Source organism: Palaemon carinicauda, chromosome 3 (assembly GCF_036898095.1).
Source record: "Palaemon carinicauda isolate YSFRI2023 chromosome 3, ASM3689809v2, whole genome shotgun sequence".
Classification (NCBI taxonomy): Eukaryota; Metazoa; Arthropoda; class Malacostraca; order Decapoda; family Palaemonidae; genus Palaemon; species Palaemon carinicauda.
This window is the reverse complement of record NC_090727.1, coordinates 22404298-22425955: the sequence shown is the minus strand read 5'-3', so window position 1 is coordinate 22425955 and position 21658 is coordinate 22404298. Positions and strand designations below refer to the sequence as shown.

Sequence of the window (21658 nt, the reverse complement as noted above, 5' to 3'; positions counted from 1 at the left end):
TATAATAGACAAAATGAACCCTATACTAGATATCTTAAAAGAACTCTGTATTTACCACGTATAGACACCTAAAGTCTATATAAAACTGCAGAAGATAATAACTTCCAAAACCTCTCTATAAATCCATTGATATCTTTAAGAGGTGCATTATTTAGCAAAAAGAAACCTATTCAATGTAAAACCAATATAATTTTATCCTGACCTTAAAGTTATCAAAGATATATAATGCTATTCAAAAACATTATCAATGCATTCTCAAGTTACGATGTCACAGATTGACCATCAAAACCTTAACTTTGCTGCAATGAAAAGGCTATCATAATCTCATCATCTAGACATCTATAAAGCTGAGAAACATAAAATCCTGAATCATGCTCCTAGATATGAAATTCCTTCAAATAGTAGCACCAATACTTCGCCAATTCACATCTGGGACATATATACAGTAAACGGTTTACTATCATTTTGTTTCATTACCTAAGCAATATTGGCAATAAAAAATTATGTACATTTGAAAAGTAAATACTCTATTGATTCTAAGTTTTGCCAGACAATTCAAAATGCTTCTATGTCAATTAAGACTTCGGCTACAAATGCATCTGAAAAGTTAGGTCAAATTTCCCATAGCAATTAAAGAACGAGATAGTTTTTGTTCAAAACAATCAGACTTTTTTTCAGTGAAGTCTTAGACATTTCTCAGAGCCATACTGTAGGGTGGGCTGTGGCACCCTAGCAGTACCAGCTGAACTCGGTTGAGTCCCTTGTCAGGCTGGGAGGAACGTAGAGAGTAGAGGTCCCCTTTTTTGTTTTGTTTCATTTGTTGATGTCGGCTAGCCCCCAAAATTGGGGGAAGTGCCTTGGTATATGTTCAACCTAGACTGATTAACTTGAATAAAAATTCACTTAATTCGATCTTTTCTAGTTACTGACAATGTTATAAATATGTAAGGCTTTCCCCACAGACTTAAAAATGGCCGCAGCAGTATTTATCCCTCTATTTCAGGTACAGGATATGAATGTCGAACTCAAGACGAAAAACTATTTAAGCCCCAAGCTGGTACCACCTTTCGAAAGGACAGCATGTGTCCTAAATGTAATAAAAGTATTCCCATATACTCGACCAAAGGAATAACTATTGATTTAATTGATTGCAAACTATTTCAAGTTTTTACCTTTAAAGACATCTGGCAGGATTTAAATTTGCAAGACGAAGTTTCATGTAAATAAAAAATCAACGTGATAGTCAATCAAAATAAAATAAAAAATGACAAGTCCAGCTCATTGTAAAAAAAATGCTCTACGAGTTCAATTTCCTACATAACACACCACAAAATTTACATGAAATTGGCCAGTTTAAAATATTGGAATCAAAATTTAACCATCACAAAAAACATCTCGCTTTAAAAAATATTTTCAAAATTAAATTAAAAAATCTAGGTTTTCTATGAGCTTGAACAAAAACTGTACATTCTTTATACCAACACATCCAGTATTAAACATCAACAAAAACAAAGCAATTGAAATATGCTTACGCCAAAGTAAGGTTTCTTTGACCATTCAAAGAGGAAATATATGATTTTTTGGCAATTACATTTGACATTACACATTCTACTGCACATTCCATATTACAATAACATAAAACATTGTTCACATACCAATTCATAGACATGAGTGAAAACATGAGCTCAAGCATCCCTCAAGAGTACCCCTACCACCCCCTTGGACTTCTGTGCATAAGTTTACTTTCACATATGAAAGGGACAAAACATCCTTTAACAGTGACATAGAAAACGGATCTGCATCTGGAAGAGCGCAAGGGAAGCGAGGGACTTCTCTTCCCATCTCGGCAATCAGCTGTCAACTTAAACCTTTGAATCGGTTTCGGAACTGATACCCGACTGGCCACGTCCCGCTGAGAACACTCGGCCTCCTCTCGAAGAGTTTTCAATTGAGACGATTCTCTGGGCTGCTTTCAGATTTCGCTCAAGGCAGCAGATTTTCTGAAATAACAAGAAATCAGTTAATACTGTCATACTGTACACGTTAAAATCCTTTGGTATTTCTAAACAAGGATAACGAGGTACAACAAGGACTCAAACATCTTATATTTATGTTCCTATCACTAAAAACAGCAAAAAAAGTGGCATATTGTAACCCGTACTGTTTATTTGAAGGCACTTCAATCAATTTCTATTTAGTCCGTTACTGTAACTGTGCATACAATCATTTAAACATTTTACATATCGACACCCTCATAAACTAATTTACCTAAGTCATTTTCTCCACTTGTTGGGAACTCAAAAAAAAACCTTCTAATTTCCTAATACTTCATATCATTGTCTTGGTTTTCAATTCACAAATTCTCAGCAGTGGAATTTGTGAATTAGAATTTGTTAATAGAAGCTCAATACAATGATATAAAGAATTAGGAAATGAGAAGGTTTTTTCTATTTCCCAACAAGTGGAGAAAATGACTTAGGCAGTTAGTTTATGAGGGTGACAATATGTAGAATTCTCCCCTTGCTAATAATGCCCAGCGTGCATTTTTGCTACTACAGTACAGTATATCTTTACCTTAAGTTCTGGGTGATAGGAGGATAGATGTGAGAGAGGCAAGAGAGCGTGCTAGAAATAGGAATGAATGGCGAGCGATTGTGACGCAGTTCCGGTAGGCCCTGCTGCTTCCTCCGGTGCCTTAGATGACCGCGGAGGTAGCAGCAGTAGGGGATTCATCGTTATGAAGCTTCATCTGTGGTGGATAACAGGGGAGGGTGGGCTGTGGCACCCTAGCAGTACCAGCTTAACTCGGTTGAGTCCCTTGTTAGGCTGGGAGGAACGTAGAGAGTAGAGGTCCCCTTTTTGTTTTGTTTCATTTGTTAATGTCAGCTACCCCCCAAAATTGGGGGAAGTGCCTTGGTATATGTATGTAAGTAAGTTCTCAAAGAATTTTATCATCTATAGGATTTTCAAATTCACGACAAACATGTATCTATAAGCAAGCTTTTGATTCCTAAAATATGGTCTAGCTCAATTGGATTGGATAAAAAAAATTCCAATCAAGATAAAAAGGCAACATCTATAGCACAATAAGTCATTTGTGGGGTTCAAAGTTGCAAATTCTGGGAACACTAAATTGACATGCAACATTAATCTATGCAAAAGGTTTCTCGATATGGGGTTAACCCTATATAATTCATAGTTTTGATCAATTCCTCCTATATTGCACGATGCAAAAGTATATCTTGAACTATTTGTGGCGTTAGCAGTTACTTTCATTTTCCTTAACAAAATTGATGATTGCATTAAATCTTGTCAAATAACTTTGTAATGAAAACGAAAATTCAAGGCAAAAATCCCACATTAGATTGTTTTGTGTTAGCTAAATTCTATTTGATTCCATACTTCTAATAGACGGAATCTTGAAAGAGAATCAGAGAAAAATTACGTTGATAAAGGATGTAACTTCTGGTTATACATACATATACCAAGGCACTTCCCCCAATTTTGGGGGGTAGCCGAAATCAAACAAATGAAACAAAAAAGGGGACGTCTCCTTTCTACATTCCTCCCAGCCTGACAAGGGACTCAACCGAGTTCAGCTGGTACTGCTAGGGTGGCACAGCCCACCCTCCCACATTATCCACTTCGTGTTATACCACATCTGAACATGAATGAAAGCTGAAGACGACTATAATATAATTATCAATATTTCCAGATTGCAGAGAACTAAATCGTCAGTCCATTCGGTTCCAACACGAGGTTCAACAAACTGTCACTTCTCACCTTAGTGAAGTGTACAGTACTTTATATTGAAGCTTTCCTATCAACAGTACCTTCAATATCTTAGTTTTATTTCAGAAGTATTTTGTTCTTTATTTCTAAGGTAGTAGGTTGGCTAGGGCACCAGCCGCCCGTTGTGATACTACAGCTAGAGAGTTATGGTGTCCTTTGACTGGCCAGACAGTACTACATTGGATCCTTCTTTCTGGTTACAGTTCACTTTCCCTTTGCCTACACACACACACCAAATAGTCTGGCCTATTCTTTACAGATTCTCCTCTGTCCTCATACACCTGACAACACTGTGATTATCAAACAATTCTTCATCGCCCAAGGAGTTAACTACTGCACTGTAATTGTTCAGTGACTACTTTTTCTTGGCAAGGGTAGAAGAGACTTTTTAGCTATGGTCAGCCGCTCTTCTAGGACACTGCAAAATCAAACCATTGTTCTCTAGTCTTGGGTAGTGCCATAACCTCTGTACCAAGGTCTTCCACTGTCTTCGGTTAGAGTTCTCTTGATTGAAGGTACACTTGGGCACACTATTCTATCTTATTTCTCTTCCTCTGGTTCTGTTAAAGTTTTTATAGTTTAAGAAATAAGAAATATTTATTTCAATGTTGTTACTGTTTGTAAGATATTTTATTTTTTCCTTGTTTCCTTTCCTCACTGGGCTATTTTCCCTGTTGGAGCTCCTGGGCTTATAGCATTCTGCTTGTTTTTATAGTTTAAGAAATAAGAAATATTTATTTCAATGGTGTTACTGTTCGCAAGATATCTTATTTTTCCTTGTTTCCTTTCCTCACTGGGCTATTTTCCCTGAGCCCCTGGGCTTGTAGCATTACGCTTTTCCAACTAGGGTTGTAGTCTAGCAAGCAATAACAATAAGAATATCATCGTTACACCTAATAGTAGACTTAACCACTTGACCCACATTATATCAGGCTTCAAAATACTGCTTCAAAGAAAAAAAGTTTTAAGACCACATTCTATTTCATACCATCAAAAATAAGCTGTCTTTATAATTCATTGCATTTACCTCAAATCAATTGAACAATTCTATCAAGTTCAATGTCTTACCTTTAGAAGCTCTGAAACCATATGGTAAACTGGCTTAGACCATCATTGATGTATGACATGGATTCAACTATTCCTCACAGTTCTTCCATTTAATCTATTGACCTCCTTTTCCTATTTGATCAACCTGAGGGAAAAGAAACATATGAGAATAAGGATATTACAATCTCTTGTCCTAATTTTCAAACCTCTAAGGATCTTTAGAAAAGTTGTCCTATTGCGTTAAAATGATATTTTAATTATAAAATAAATTTTTGAATATACTTACCCGGTGAATATATAATAGCTGCAACTCTGTTGCTCGACAGACACACACATAAAAAACTCGCCAGCGATCGCTATGCAGGTTGCGGGTGTGCCCACCAGCGCCAACTGTCGGCCAGATACCACTCTCGATGTAAACAAAACCTTCAATTTCTTCTCATCCCACTGCGTCTCTATTGGGGAGGAAGGGAGGGTCGTTTAATTTATATATTCACCGGGTAAGTATATTCAAAAATTTATTTTATAATTAAAATATCATTTTTAAATATTTAACTTAGCCGGTGAATATATAATAGCTGATTCACACCCAAGGAGGTGGGTAGAGACCAGAGTTAAATATGTTTACATCGTATAAGCTAAGAGTTTTTTCATTTTGACAGTTATCAATATAACAAAACCAAAATAAATAGGTACCTGGTAAGGAAGTCGACTTAGACGATTACTCTGCCTTGTAAGTACGTCTTCCTTACGGAGCCCACCGATCCTCTTAGGATGCTGACAGACTCCCAGGAGCTGAAGTATCAAGGGCTGCAACCCATACAACAGGACCTCATCAAACCCCTAATCTGGGCGCTCTCAAGAAATGACTTTGACCACCCGCCAAATCAACCAGGATGCGAAAGGCTTCTTAGCCTTCCAGACAACCCATAAAAACAACATTAAAAAACATTTCAAGAGACAGATTAAAAGGATATGGAATTAGGGAATTGTAGTGGTTGAGCCCTCACCCACTACTGCACTCGCTGCTACGAATGGTCCCAGTGTGTAGCAGTTCTCGTAAAGTCTGGACATCTTTCAAGTAAAATGACGCGAACACTGACTTGCTTCTCCAATAGGTTGCGTCCATGATACTTTGCAGAGATCTATTTTGCTTAAAGGCCACGGAAGTTGCTACAGCTCTAACCTCGTGCGTCTTAACCTTAAGCAAAGATCGGTCTTCCTCACTCAAGTGTGAATGAGCTTCTCGTATTAACAATCTGATAAAATATGACAAAGCATTCTTTGACATAGGCAAGGATGGTTTCTTAACCGAACACCATAACGCTTCAGATTGGCCTCGTAAAGGTTTAGTACGAGTTAAGTAGAACTTAAGAGCTCTAACAGGGCATAATACTCTTTCTAGTTCATTGCCTACGATCTCCGATAAGCTAGGAATATCGAAAGATTTAGGCCAAGGACGAGAAGGTAGCTCATTTTTGGCTAGGAAACCCAGCTGCAGAGAACAAGTAGCTTTTTCTGACGAAAACCCGATGTTCTTGCTGAAGGCATGAAGCTCACTGACTCTTTTAGCCGAGGCTAAGCATACCAGGAAAAGAGTCTTAAGAGTGAGATCTTTCAGGGAGGCTGAATGTAAAGGCTCAAACCTGTCTGACATGAGGAATCTTAGGACCACGTCTAAATTCCACCCAGGTGTAGCCAAACGACGTTCCTTAGAGGTCTCAAAAGACTTAAGGAGGTCTTGCAGATCTTTATTGTTGGAAAGATCTAAGCCTCTATGCCGGAAAACCGAGGCCAACATGCTTCTGTAGCCCTCGATAGTAGGAGCTGAAAGGGATCGTACTTTTCTCAGGTATAAGAGAAAATCAGCTATTTGGGCTACAGAGGTACTGGACGAGGATACGGAAACTGACTTGCACCAGTCTCGGAAGACTTCCCACTTCGATTGGTAAACTCTAATGGTAGACGCTCTCCTCGCTCTAGCAATCGCACTGGCTGCCTCCTTCGAAAAGCCTCTAGCTTTCGAGAGTCTTTCGATAGTCTGAAGGCAGTCAGACGAAGAGCGTGGAGGCTTTGGTGTACCTTCTTTACGTGTGGCTGACGTAGAAGGTCTACTCTTAGAGGAAGACTTCTGGGAACGTCTACCAGCCATCGAAGTACCTCGGTGAACCATTCTCTCGCGGGCCAGAGGGGAGCAACTAACGTCAACCTTGTCCCTTCGTGAGAGGCGAATTTCTGCAGTACCTTGTTGACAATCTTGAATGGTGGGAATGTGTAAAGATCTAGATGTGACCAATCTAGGAGGAAGGCATCTATATGTATTGCTGCTGGGTCTGGGACTGGAGAGCAATAGATTGGAAGCCTCTTGGTCAGCGAGGTTGCAAAGAGATCTATGGTGGGTTGACCCCAAGTCGCCCAAAGTCTCTTGCACACATCCTTGTGGAGGGTCCATTCAGTTGGAATTACTTGACCTTTCCGACTGAGACAATCTGCTAGGACGTTCAAGTCGCCCTGGATGAACCTCGTTACTAGGGAGATGCCTCGATCTTTTGACCAGATGAGCAGGTCCCTTGCGATCTCGTACAGAGTCAATGAGTGGGTACCTCCCTGTTTGGAAATGTACGCCAAGGCCGTGTTGTTGTCCGAGTTGACCTCCACCACCTTGCCTCGAAGGAGATTCTCGAAGCTTATCAAGGCCAGATGAACCGCCAAAAGCTCCTTGCTGTTGATATGCATGCTCCTTTGACTCGAGTTCCACAGACCTGAGCATTCCCGACCGTCCAGCGTCGCGCCCCAGCCCAAGTCCGATGCGTCCGAGAAGAGAACGTGGTTGGGTTTCTGAACTGCCAGGGGAAGACCCTCTCGTAGGCTGATATTGTCCTTCCACCAAGTCAGACAAGTCTTTATCTTTTCGGAAATCGGGATCGAGACCGCCTCTAGCGTCTTGTCCTTTTTCCATTGAAAAGCCAGATGGAATTGAAGAGGTCGGAGGTGTAGCCTTCCTAGTGAGACAAATTGCTCCAGGGATGACAGCGTTCCTACCAGACTCATCCAAAGCCTGACTGAGCAGCGTTCTTTCTTCAACATCTTCTGGATGGAGAGTAGGGCTTGATCTATTCTGGGGGCCGACGGAAAAGCCCGAAAAACTTGACTGTGAATCTCCATCCCTAAATACAGAATAGTTTGGGATGGGACCAGCTGTGACTTTTCCATGTTGACTAGGAGTCCCAATTCCTTGGTCAGATCTAGAGTACAATTGAGATCCTTCAGACAGCGATGACTGGAAGAGGGTCTGAGAAGCCAGTCGTCCAAATAAAGGGAGGCTCGGATGTCCGATAAATGGAGGAATTTTGCCACATTCCTCATAAGCCTCGTAAACACGAGAGGAGCTGTGCTTAGGCCAAAGCACAGGGCCCGAAACTGGTACACCACATCGTCGAAGACGAATCTCAGAAAAGGTTGGGAGTCTGAGTGAATGGGGATGTGGAAGTAAGCGTCCCTTAGGTCTAGAGAGACCATCCAGTCTCCCTTTCTGACCGCTGCTAGGACTGACTTTGTGGTCTCCATGGTAAACTTCGTCTTTGTGACAAAGACATTCAGAGCACTGACGTCTAGCACCGGTCTCCAACCTCCTGTCTTCTTTGATACTAGTCAACTCTGATGGTTGATGAACGTCCTGAACGTCACCAATCGCATCAGTGCGTTGCCTAACGTCAACGTGCGGCTGGAAATCCACACTGGGTCGCATCGGTGGAGGTACCACACCAACTGGTTGACGCGAGAAAGCTACATCCACGTCAACAGGACGCACAACAGAACGCTTGGATGGCTGATGGCCAGTAGGTTCAACGGAAACCTTCTCAGCGTTGTAGTCCTCCATCAAGGACGCAAGCTTAGACTGCATGTCTTGCAGTAACACCCATTTAGGGTCTACGGAAGCAGGTGCGGTAACAGACGGGGTTAGCGAATGAGACGGCACAACTTTGCCTCTCTTAGGCGGCGAGCAGTCATCAGATGACGGCCACGGGTCCGAACTGTCCCAGTGGCTAAATCCGGGACGTTGGACTTGTCCTGAAGGGACCGACTTACGCTTTAAAGGTCTAGAGACCTTGGTCCAAGGTTTCTTACGTGAAACACCTTCGGACGACGAGGTAAAAATGGGCTCTCTCGTCTTACTATGGTAGGGGCGATCTTGACGAGATCCGCCTGATACCAAAGAGGGAACGTCTGTTCGCTGATCAAGGCCTCTCGAACCCATAAGTCGTACGACATTGCTTCTCCCCTGGGCTTGGGAGCTTGCAAGAGGTCCCGGACTAGGTGGGCGACAGGCACGAACAGACGAACCCTCGGTCGCAACACTGTTCACAACACTTTGCGTAACACTAGGCACTTTGACACTATCCGCCGTGGCACTTTGGCACTTGAGTTCCTTCACGTCCGCCATGAGTTGATTTCGGTCACTTGCTAAAGCCTCAACTCTCTCCCCCAAGGCATGAATAGCACGCATTATGTCTGCCATAGACGGTTCCCGAGTGCTAGGAGGGGGGTTAGGAACAACCACTACAGGGGAAGGAATAGGTTCAGGGGCATGTGGAGAGGAAAAATCTACCGACCTAGAAGAACTTCTCCTTACCCTATCTCTCTCTAGTCTGCGTGTATATTTATCAAATTCGATAAAATCGAATTCCGAAAGGCCCACGCATTCCTCACACCGATCTTCCAATTGACAGGTTTTACCCCGACAATTGGAACAAACAGTGTGAGGGTCGAGAGAAGCCTTTGGAAGACGCCTATGACAGTCCCTAGCATTACACTTTCGAAACTTGGGAACTTGAGAAGGGTCAGCCATTTTGAATTAGTCAAGGGAAAATTCCAAAAAAAACGATCTAAGTCATCAACAATTAATCCGATTCAAAAAAGAGTTCAAGGATTTATTTGAAGAAAAACACCTGTACTGCGAAAGCTCAAACCAAATTAAAGTACTTCACCAAATATGATGGGAAAAACTCCAGGTTCAACAGCGAGTAAAGTACGTCTTGTCGACACGTCGACAGAGAAGAAATTGAAGGTTTTGTTTACATCGAGAGTGGTATCTGGCCGACAGTTGGTGCTGGTGGGCACACCCGCAACCTGCATAGCGATCGCTGGCGAGTTTTTTATGTATGTGTCTGTCGAGCAACAGAGTTGCAGCTATTATATATTCACCGGCTAAGTTAAATATTTAAAAATTGATAAACAGCCCTTCGAAGCTTCACTGTCATATCAGTTCAAATAATCTATACTGAACACTGTTTAACCGTTTTACCCCCAGGCTCTTTGGACATTTCCAACCCTTAAACCCCAAGGGGTTATTTTCTCCCCAGCACATTTTGTAGTATATATTTTCTAAATTGCTATAACAGCCTTAATTTTTGTCATAGAGAGGTCAGGTTGGTCTCATTCTCTTGGAAAATGCTTGAATTTTCTCAAAAAATTATCAAAAATATGCAAAAAAATTTCTATAGCATTTTTTTTTGTAAGGACGTACCGGTACGTCCATGGGGGTAAAGGGATGGCTTTTGTGAAACGTACCAGTACGTCCTTTGGGGGTAAAAGGGTTAAAAAGAATAGGAATAGCAATAAAAAAATGGCAATTTATATACAACCAGATAACAGATACATGTTTCAAGATAGCAATGAATCATGAAACTAATATGTAATGCTTGCTTCACTATTACAAAATCAACAATATTCACTCAACTAGGGACATGGTATGCTACACCAAATATAGTAATTCTTGACTTTTTCTTATAGATTTCTGTCCCACTTCTCAAAAGATATACTCACTTGTTTTTAATATGACAAATTCGAAGATAATTTGTATTTTTCCTAACCATACAAACCTTAGCTATTTACAAAGGGTTATTACTTTTAGCGTAGCTGAAATGGCGAGCCATTAGAATTTAACGAGGGTGTATTACCCCCGCGCTAGTTAGCGGGGGGGTAGGGGAGTGGTAGCTAGCTACCCCTCCTCCCCCTCACACACAGGTGAATACTCACTTTCACTTAGAGGTAGGACTTGTCTTGGGGGACAGGGCTGGCGGGCAAATATGTGTAAATAGCTAAGGTTTGTATGGTTAGGAAAAATACAAATTATCTTCGAATTTGTCATTTGTTCCGTAACCGAAATACAAACCACGCTATTTACAAAGGGTGACTTATCCCTTAGGAAGGGTGGAAAGTCCCCAGCCATACTGGCTTTGGCTTTACCCGGGGACTCAGAATCCGAGTGAGTCGCACTCGAGAAAAGGAGTCCCTGCACCTCACAAGTTCCTTGCTCCGCAAGGAACCATGTGGCCTACGTAAGCTTGTGTGTGAAGGAAGAAGTGTGACCCGTCTTAGGCAGTTGACCTGGAGTTCCAGAAGGAACTCTGGGTTAGGACGTTCCCAATACCACCTCGTCAGGGTATGGGGGACGCGACAGTATTGACTCAATACTCGGAACACAAGGAAGCATGGTTTACCTGCAGAGATTCGAGGTCAGCTATGCAGAGACCAGGATGCTGCTTCCCCGTAGAGGGGATGATGAAGAAAGAAGTAAGGGCCAGACATACTTCTTTCGTTCATGCAGACTAAAACCTGATAACAATGCCCTCAACCTTCTGCTACCTGTCCAAAAAGGAGCCTGAGGTTAGACCAGCTGTTGTGTAGCCACCACAGAGCGATAGAAACCGTATCGAGACTCCTGTGGGTCACGCCCTGCAGGAAGCGGGCTGCGAAGGTCATCAGACGCTTCCAGACTCCAGCTTGTAGCACCTGCGTCACAGAGTAGTATTACTCGAAGGCGAGGGACGTTGCGATGTATCCAACATCGTGCTGTAGGGCGACGTGACGGGGGACGGTCTTAAGACAGGTCGAGATGAATGTCCTTGAGTCCGGGCTGAAGAGGTATACTGGTGACTCTCCCCCCATGTCCTCCTTGTGTTCCCAAATCGGCTGCAGCTGAGGCCAAACTGCAGCTGTTCCCAGCGCTAACCTCTCGATTCCTTACTGGCAAGAAAGAGAAGGTCTTGGGACATCAGACACAGAATGGAGACTCGAAATCTTGAATGAATCGGACCGAAGGGTCGGGACCCTCAGATTCTGAGTCTAGCCAACAACTCAGGAGCGAGCCTGAATGTTGCCTTCCCCTCTTCCTTAGAAAGGGGGGAGTAGTAAGAGACCAAGAAGATTGCTTACACACTGGCCGTGGCCAGAGTGAGCAGAAGACCCAAGGCGGAATACAATCCGAGGCCTGTCGTAAAAGGGTCTTGAGAAGATCTCTTAAAGGACTAAAAGTCCGAGCCATGCTCCAAGTTGGAGGTCTTCCTCCGACTAGGGCAAGGACGATCGTAGCTTCGCATGAGCGAGGATAGATCCAGCGGGCAGGAAAAAGTTATTCCTTTAAGCCTGAAGGTCAGGGAAAGGCTGAGCGACAGGCTTCATTGCCGAGAGCGGAAAGGAGTTTCCTCCCGCCGAAAGGCAATAAGACCGTTATTGCTGGAGAAGAGGCCTCATGGGAAGAGGTATATCTCCCACGGCACCAACCACCTTAGACTCTTCACTTTGCCTGGGAGACCCCTGTGGATGACTATCGCAGATGACGCGACCTCCGTACCGCGACTGTAGCGGGTTGTCTCTTCTAGAGGAGGAAGCATAGTGTCTCCAGGCATGAAGCCGAAGCGACGCCCCGGTTCGGGAGAGATGTCGCAGTGTGGTTGCTTGAGTAGTCTGCGCCGTGGGAGAAGCTCTCCCGGGAGTTCCGTCAGGGGAAGCAGAGGGTCCAGAAACCGTTCTGCGCATAGTCCCAGTGGAGCTCTCCCATTGAAAGGTTGACAGACAACCTGGTTTTGTTGAGACCCATTGTCCGCAGACAAAAAGGAGGGAAGACGCAGGCGTCGAAGTTGTCCCACCATCACCGGAATGCATCTTGCCCGAGTCTCGGGGTCTGAGACTGGGGGGAAGACTAGCGGAAGCTTGAGGTTCCAAGGTGTCGCGATCAGGTCCCCCAGACCAGCACTTGCTGGTTACCCAAGGTCAAAGACCCCTAGGTACACTCTCTCTATGAGGCTCTGCTCGGATAGTCTGAGAGAAACATTCCCCTGCCTGGAATGAGAGAGCCGATGGTGGAATTGAGAGAATCTCAATCATCCCGGTATCTCTACTGCAAGATGTGAAGGTGTGAAAATGCGTCCCCTGCTGGTTAGAATGAAGTCGATGCGCTACGGGGCGACTTGGCAGGAGCTGTAGGATCTGAAGAGGGGCCAGACTAAGGCCCTTAAGCCTGCCTGAATGATGGAGAGGTATCCTTCAGGTCTTGACCATAGGCCTGGACCGGAACATGCCCCCCCCCCCTTTCCTTGACGAGTCCGAGAACCCCATCAAGAATGTGGGGAAAGGACGAGAATATCCACTACCATCAAGAGGCTCCATAGGTCAACACCCATTGCAGGTTTAATAGTTCCGCTGGTCCCATAGGGCCAGGGAGTCCGGTTAAACATTGCCTGAAGCCACCGGAACTTGGATCGCCCCACATGGAACTTATCCTGAGGCGACCGTTCGGACTATAGACGGGTCAATGAGGAAAGAAGAACTAGGAAACGTTCCAAGGTAGGGCTGAAAGCTCTGCTTGACTGAGAACAGGTACTGCGACTCTCCTCAGTCTTGCCACAGTCAACCGAAAGGAAGGCTCGGAGGATGTGGTAACAGAATCTGGCGTCCCCAGGTGGTCACCCATCCAAGTACCGACGTTGCTTAACCTCGCTGGACGGACGAGAAGCGGGGTTTCCAATGTGGTAAGGCGGTTGACTCAATATCATGGCCAGATACTCCAGATGTTGAGGCAGAGGAAGAGAAGGCTCCAAGCAAAATACCATGAACCCACACTCATGGTCAGCATCCGGAAGCTTGTCCCGGCGCTGAAGAAGGTCGAAACCCGAGCCTACCGGAGTTGACCAGCCCTCCAAACAGCAGAGGAGGCGGAAGCCTGCACCTGAGCGGCCAAGAGGAAGGCAGGGAGAGTTCTCTGGGGAAACAAACCTGCTATGCCACGGCGGGATAGCCACACTGCATCATAAGCAGGAATACTTGCAGTCTAGGCTGAATTCGACGAGCACCCTGGAAGATGGATGGAATGGAAACTGAAAGTACCCGTCCTTCCGATCCAGGGTTAAAGGAGTCCTGTCGCCTCGTTACCAGTCTGATCGATTCTGCTGGTCTACGCTGGCCGAAGTTTGTTCGACAAACTTGATCAGGGCTGAGAGGTCGACTATGGACATCCCCTCTCAGATCCTTCCTTACAAGAAAGGATCGACTGAGGGGGCCGGGGGTGAAGCCGTCAATGATCCTAAGGAAGACCTTCGCCAAAGGTATGGATCATTCTGCCCAACCGGGCAACTCTGCTGATGCTATGGCATAGAGGTTCAGAGACACTGAATTCGCTGACAGAGACGGCAGGCGCGATATCCTTGGCTACTCACAGAGATTGTGCGAGAATGGGCATCGGGAAGCTGTCTTTCGGATGAGTAACCTTAAGCATCCTCCCAGCGAAAAAACCTGCAATCCTAGAGTTCGTGAACTCCTTTTAGGACTATGCCCCCCCGGGGGAGTCTCCCGTGCCATCTGTTCCTGACAGGAGGAAACTGCAACTGGATACCTTGTCCCAGTTGTCGTAGCCGATAACTTAGGCCGACGTGGTTGAAAGAAAAGGGCGCTGGAGCCCTGCAGAGTCTGGAAGAAAGCGCCTTGGAGGAGTGAAAACGGAAGTCGATTTACTCCGCACAGCAGCTGTCTAAGTCTCTGTCCTTGGGCACAGACAAAACTCTTCTCAAGGATGGAAGGGTGTCTGAGGTCGTCGACCTCCACAGATGAGACACCCGAAGGAAGCCTTCAGTCAGCGCGTCCAGATGGTACAACATCGAGCTTGTCCGCAAGTAGATACTTAACGACGAAAGGCCAAGGTGCCTGAGCTCGAGAGGAGGAAAGTACCCTTGATCTTCCTGTAGCTTCCTTGAACCAAACCTCGGGCCGTAACCGAGGAGGGAAAGAACCTGGTAAGCTCCCAGAGGAAGAGGTAAGCAGTCACCCCTTGTCCGATGGAGAAATCTTGAACGGAAAGCCCCCCCCGCCAAAAATCCTTCCAGGGCGGGAGAAGGAGAGAGTACTCGTGCAGGAGAGGGGACCCTCGAGACCGACCTCTTGGGAACCAACTTTGCCCTAGGGGAAGTCACCACGAAGTCCACTCCTCTCTTTCTCTTCAGCGTAGGAGAGACAGCCGCTGGTTTGTTACCCTGGCCGGCGAGTGCTGGTTTCATAACCCTCATTAACGCCCTTGCCAGCGGACCAAACCATCTCTGCTGCTCCAAGGACACAGAGTCCGAAATCCTCGCTAAGGTGAAAGGGATTGGGCGATCCTTTGGAGTGAACACGACGGTACCTGCCTGAAAAGAAGGTGGGGAAGAATGCTGTACTGACCTGTCTTCGTCCTGCACTACCAACCTGTGCTTGGATGGAGGTGATCCCGAGTGCCGTCTAGGAGCACGCGTCCCTGCTGCTACCACCGGCTGCGGAATTCGCCGCGAACTATGGTCGCGCGAGGGCGAACTATGGTCGCGCGAGGGCGAACGGTCGCGCAAAGGCGAACGGTCGCGCGGGCGCGCAGGCGAGCGGTCGCGCGGGCGAGCGATCGCGCGGGCGCGCAGGCGAGTGGGCGTGAGGGTGGGCAGGTAAATGAACATGTGTTCGAGGCGACGAACGCAAGCGATGGCGTGACGGCGAGGGATCGTGCTGCCGCGTAGGTGAAGAAGATCGCTGGCGATAATGACCGCGTGATGGTAAGCGATGGCGAGCAGCATGTGTAGGTGAATGATCGCGTGATAGGGTGCGATGGTGATCAGCATCCGCAAGAGGGCGAGCGTTCAGGGTTGTGCGATGAGGAGCAGCATGCGTAAGCGGGCGATCGTGCAGGGTTGTGCGATGGCGAGCAGCATGCGCAGGTGAATGATCGCGTGAAAGGGTGCGATGGTGATCAGTATCCGCAGGAGGGCGATCGTTCAGTGTTGTGCGATGAGGAGCAGCATGCGTAAGCGGGCGAACAGCATCCGCAGTTGAGGGTCGCGCGATGGCGATCAGCATCCGCAGTTGAGGGTCGCGCGATGGCGATCAGCATCCGCAGTTGAGGGTCGCGCGATGGCGATCAGCATCCGCAGTTGAGGGTCGCGCGATGGCGATCAGCATCCGCAGTTGAGGGTCGCGCAATGGCGATCAGCATCCGCAGTTGAGGGTCGCGCGATGGCGATCAGCATCCGCAGGTGAGCTAGTAGCTGGCGAACCATGTTCCTTCAGAAGTGTTGGAGAACGTTTGCATGCCAGCTGTAACACACGTGGGCGATCCGGAGATCGCTGGCGAGCTGATGATCGCTGACGAGCAGAAGGCTACGCGTGGAAGCCTGCGCAAAGAAGAAGAGTCCTTGACCCCGACCTGAACCGAAGTTCTAGATCGCGAGGGCGAACGTGGGCGCACAGGGCACGTAACAGGAACCGCAGGGAAGATCATCTTGAAAGCGCTGACGAACAGGAGAGCGCTGATGAGCAGAAGGGCGCGCAGGGAAACCCTGACACGCAAGGGAAGAACCCCCGTGGGGGCAACCCTTTGCCCCGAAGGGATCGTTGTCCGCCGGGAGACTGATGTCCGTCGGAAGACCGCTGTCCGTCGGGCAGACCGTTGTCCGTCGGGAAGACCGTTGCCCGTCGGAAGACGAGATCAGACTGCTGTCCATCTGCACCAAGGCGGAAGATCGAGAAAAAGGAGTTGTAGGCTGCAAACGGAGATCCAAAAGGGCGCCTCAAGCACCCTTATAGGAAGATGAGAGGCCCTTACGACGAGGCGGACGGAGGGCCTTACGGCGAGGGAGGCCAACAGCAACAGCAACAGAAGAAACCTCCGAAGAGGAGTCTCTATGAGTGTACTCTCTCGCGAACGAAAGAGAAACACTTCGTGGAAGAGACTGGTCAGCCAGTGACCTAAAAGGAGCAATCCTCCAAAGAGGAGCTCCTGCAGTTGCCCAGCCCCTTGAGCGAAACTGCAGGTGCGACCGCTCAGCACCAAGAGCATAGTCGCACGAAAAAAAGGCAAGAGAAGAACCCCCCAAAAGGGGAAAAACTCAAGCCTGGACAGGAAAAACTTCCCTCGGAAGGAAAGTTATCCGCCCAAGGAGGCAAGCCTCCTGACTGTTCTAAAATGAACTGGAGAGCTGTCCGTCGACACGGGAGTACTACCAGTAGAAGGAGACACGCCCCTGACGAAAATACAAGGGGGGAGGCAGCAACAGCCGAATCCCCAGGACTCAACCAGACAGCTAACACCGTTGCTATATTACAGAAACGAACTAGATCGGTAACTGTAAAAAAATAAAACAAATAATATTAGTACACATTCATTCCCCCGGGAAGGCTCCGAAGAGGAATCCCGAGGGAAAGGAAAAAGAATTACACAACAGGCACGTGCCCTCACAACCACTTACACTCGCGGAAGGAGAGCTGTAACCAAAACAGAATTATAACAATTATAATTATGTAACTATGTAATTATGTAATTTAAAAATGAATGAACACTAAAGAAAGAACGAAAACCCCGAAAGGAATCGTTCTACAAGCTGAAAAACAAAAAACAACTACAATTAGATTCATAACTAATTGAGACAAACGTACGGCGTAGCAACCCCCCACACGGAAAGGAAGCTAGGCTATAAGGGCGTAGTAACACGTAGTATAAGGGTGAACGACCTCAAGAGAGAGAGAGAGAGAGAGAGAGAACTCGATCGCCACCCATAAAATACGCCGTGGTGGCCTAACTGCCGAGGCCTCCACGTAGATATCGTACACTACACACACACATCTGAAAGGAAACTTACTTATTTCTATACTCAAATATATATACAAACATGAAAACATGTTTACATATATATTGAGAAAAGAAAAGTAAGCGATTAAGTAAAGACAAAACAGACAATGGCTGCCAAGCGAGGACCAAGACAGAGACGTCTGTCACAGTCCGAGCCAAAAGTGAAAAGTGAGTATTCACCTGTGTGTGAGGGGGAGGAGGGGTAGCTAGCTACCACTCCCCTACCCCCCCGCTAACTAGCGCGGGGGTAATACACCCTCGTTAAATTCTAATGGCTCGCCATTTCAGCTACGCTAAAAGTAATAACCCTTTGTAAATAGCGTGGTTTGTATTTCGGTTACGGAACAAACAATTTTTACTTTGAATGGCATTATCAACTACCTGAAATCTTATCAAATAACTTGGCGATGCTACCTTTGATGGGTTCTTCCAAGGTGCTTTGAGAGAAAACCTTACATTTGTCTAAAACATTAATTGAAATGGCAAATTATATCTACTTCCTCCATGATTGTTAGTTAAGTCTTTGCGACAAATTTCTCTATATTAACCCTTTTACCCCCAGGCTCTTTGGAAATTTCCAACCCTTAACCCCCAAGGGGTTATTTTTTCCCCAGCACATTTTGCAGTATATTTTTTTCAAATTGCTCTAACAGCCTTAGTTTTTGTCATAGAGAGGTCAGGTTGGTATGATTCTCTTGGAAAATGCCTGAATTTTCTCAAAAAATTATTAAAAATATGAAAAAAAAAATTTTTATAGCATTTGTTTGCAAGGACGTACCGGTACGTCCATGGGGGTAAAGGGATGAGTTTTGTGAAACGTACCAGTACGTCCTTTGGGGGTAAAAGGGTTAAGTCTTTGCAACAAATTTCTCTACATTATGTAATGAATAATAATCTTGACTACTATGGTGTTTAAAAATAATAATTTTTATCAATTTCAATAATAAAGACTAAAGAAAATTATTATTTTTGTATTAATCATATTTCAGATATTCTGTATTCAAATCAGATGAAACTTTATTCTTGATAATTCTAAAAAGAAGTAAAGAGAGACTCACCATTCGTCCAATAGAACAATAGAACGTATTCTATTATGATGGAAGAATCTATTGATTTCAGGCTTGTGAGAAGTGGAAATAACAGCCAAAGACCTGAAAAAGAACAAGGTTATTAGTAATGGGTAATCTCGCCATAACAGGAATGTTTAAAACCGAAAATAGTATTTGGAGGCAAAGAATCAAAGGGTCTTGACAAATAGCCTGTTGTGAATGGATAGACAAAAGTGACAATGCTTTTATTATTATTATTATTATTATTATTATTATTATTACTTCCTAAGCTACAACCCTAGTTGGAAAAGCAGGCTGCTATAAGCCCAGGTGCTCCAACAGGGAAAATAGCCCAGTGAGGAATGGAAAAAAAGTAAAAATTTTGAGAACAGTAATAATCAAATAAATATTTCCTATATAAACTATAAAAACTTTAACAAAACAAGAGGAACAGCAATTAGATAGGATAGTGTGCCCGAATGTACCCTCAAGCAAGAGAACTCAAAAGGACATATGAAGACCAGTGCGCTTAATATTTCATCTCGCCATTTCCCACCCCTTCCGAGTCCTCAGTTGTGGATTTGAAGAATCTAGAGGGTGCTTAGGTTTCTATGTTTGATGAGAAAATATAGTTTTCTGGATTAATAATAGGTGTGAAACAAAGAAAGCAAGAAATTAAACAAGAATGAAGGGGGTTGAAAAGAGAAATCAGAAGGATTTAAGAAAAGGTTTGTGATAGCCAATTGCGCAGACCTGCTAAAGCTCTCTAGTTTCTTGTAGTGTCTGCAACCTCACCATCCTTGTGAGCTAAGGCTGTGGGGTCTGGGGAGCCTATAGGTCTACCTGCCAAGTCATCAGCAGCCATTGCCTAGCCCTCCCTGGTACTAGCTTGTGTGAAGAGGGTGCGTGGATGCTGATTATATGTACATATGGTCCGTATCTAGGACAAGTTGTTCATTGCTTCTGCCATTCATAAGCAACCTCTAAACCTTTAACCTTATCATTAGTAACTGAAAGACAGCTTCTATCTGTTTAACTTACTTTCAATAAGAGGTTAAAGTATAATAAATCCAAGTAAGAACTACAGAAAAGAAACTCTGTTAATAATGGAATAGTTGTGCCTCTCTTGACCTCACTCATAACCTCGTCGGACAAGTAAAAAAAGTCCTAACTGTATAAAATCTAGCGATGACAGACTATACGTCACCAAGAGTCAGACTAACAACATACATACTTATACTAAGGCACTTCCTCCAATTATGGGGGGTAGCCGACATCAAACAAATGAAACAAAAAAGGGGATGTCTCCTATCCACGTTCCTCCCAGCCTGACAAGGGACTCAACTGAGTTCGGCTGGTACTGCTAGGGTGGCACAGTCCACCTTCCCACATTATCCACCACAGACGAAGCTTCATAATGCAGAATCCCCTACTGCTGCTACCTCCGCGGTCATCCACGGCACCGGAGGAAGCAGCAGGGCCTACCGGAACTGCGTCACAATCGCTCGCCATTCATTCTTATTTCTAGCACGCTCTCTTGCCTCTCTCACATCTATCCTCCTATCACCCAGAGCTTCCTTCACTCCCTCCATCCATCCACCCAAACCTTGGCCTTCCTCTTGTACTTCTCCCATCAACTCTTACATTCATCACCTTCTTTAGCAGACAGCCATTTTCCATTCTCTCAACATGGCCAAACCACCTCAACACATTCATATCCACTCTAGCTGCTAACTTATTTCTTACACCTGTTCTCACCCTCACTACTTCGTTCCTAACCCCATCTACTCGAAATAACAAGATTAGGATAAAACTAAGTCACTGGGAAAAAGTTTACCTGATGGCCATCTTCAATACAAGACTGTCACAATCTGAATAACCTGGAACATAGAATGAAAAGGAGTTCCAGTTTACTGTACTCCACAGACAATAGATTGATGGGACGTAGCCCATTGGGAAAATTATTTGCCTGGAAATTAGCATAAATTATTTGCCCGGGAATTTCAACCATACTGACAACTTTAGTATTTATCTTGTCTTACAAAAATGTCACTCGGCTGATTATTTGTGGATAATCTAGTTTTAACTTTTGATTTCAAGGTGGTCATGTTTTAAGAGTAATTTTAACTTCACATAATTCCTGCACATTGGAAATGTGCATCGAAATAGCTATAGTGCACTTGACCCTTAAAAATGCTCCTGGATTACAATTTAACTATTTTTATGTGATCTTTATAATGTACTTTATGATGACCTAAACTAAAATGTGATCGCACAAACATAAAGATACCCTATTAGAACTGGTGCTTAATGTTTATGGAATATCTTTCCAACTAGACAAAAAGAAAAACAAAATGATGGGGCAAGAAAGTGTGTGTGTTTATACTAAATTAATACAGTTCCTCCCTCGCCATGAAGCAACGAGTACTATAATGTACTAGAAAATGTCCCTATAAATAAACAAATTAATGTTTAAACAAACTCTGGGGAAGGACAAATCTAGAAACTACGATGATGTGCTTCGTTGAATTCTGACTTACCTTATTGCCTATGTTGTTCCCATTATGGGTGTCAACTTGAGGTCTACTTGAGGGGTCTGCTCGAGAGGCATCCACATGAGGGGTCTGCTCGAGAGGGATCCGCTTGAGGGGGGTCTGCTCGAGAGGGATCCACTTGTGGGGGATCTGCTCGAGAGGGATCCGCTTGAGGGGGGTCTGCTCGAGAGGGATCCACTTGTGGGGGATCTGCTCGAGAGGGATCCGCTTGAGGGGTCTGCTCGAGAGGGATCCACATGAGGGGTCTGCTCGAGAGGGATCCGCTTGAGGGGTCTGCTCGAGAGGGATCCACTTGT

At 45.0% G+C, this 21658-nt stretch overlaps 1 long non-coding RNA gene across 1 annotated transcript; it reads right to left on the bottom strand.

Moving 5' to 3' along the window:
• Positions 1-416: 416 nt before the first annotated feature.
• Positions 417-21640, bottom strand: LOC137636878 (uncharacterized). The gene is made up of 4 exons (XR_011043268.1): positions 21348-21640; positions 18817-18909; positions 4861-4984; positions 417-2000 (listed from the first exon to the last, which is right to left on the bottom strand). It is a non-coding gene; the product is annotated as an uncharacterized lncRNA (long non-coding RNA).
• Positions 21641-21658: the final 18 nt, after the last annotated feature.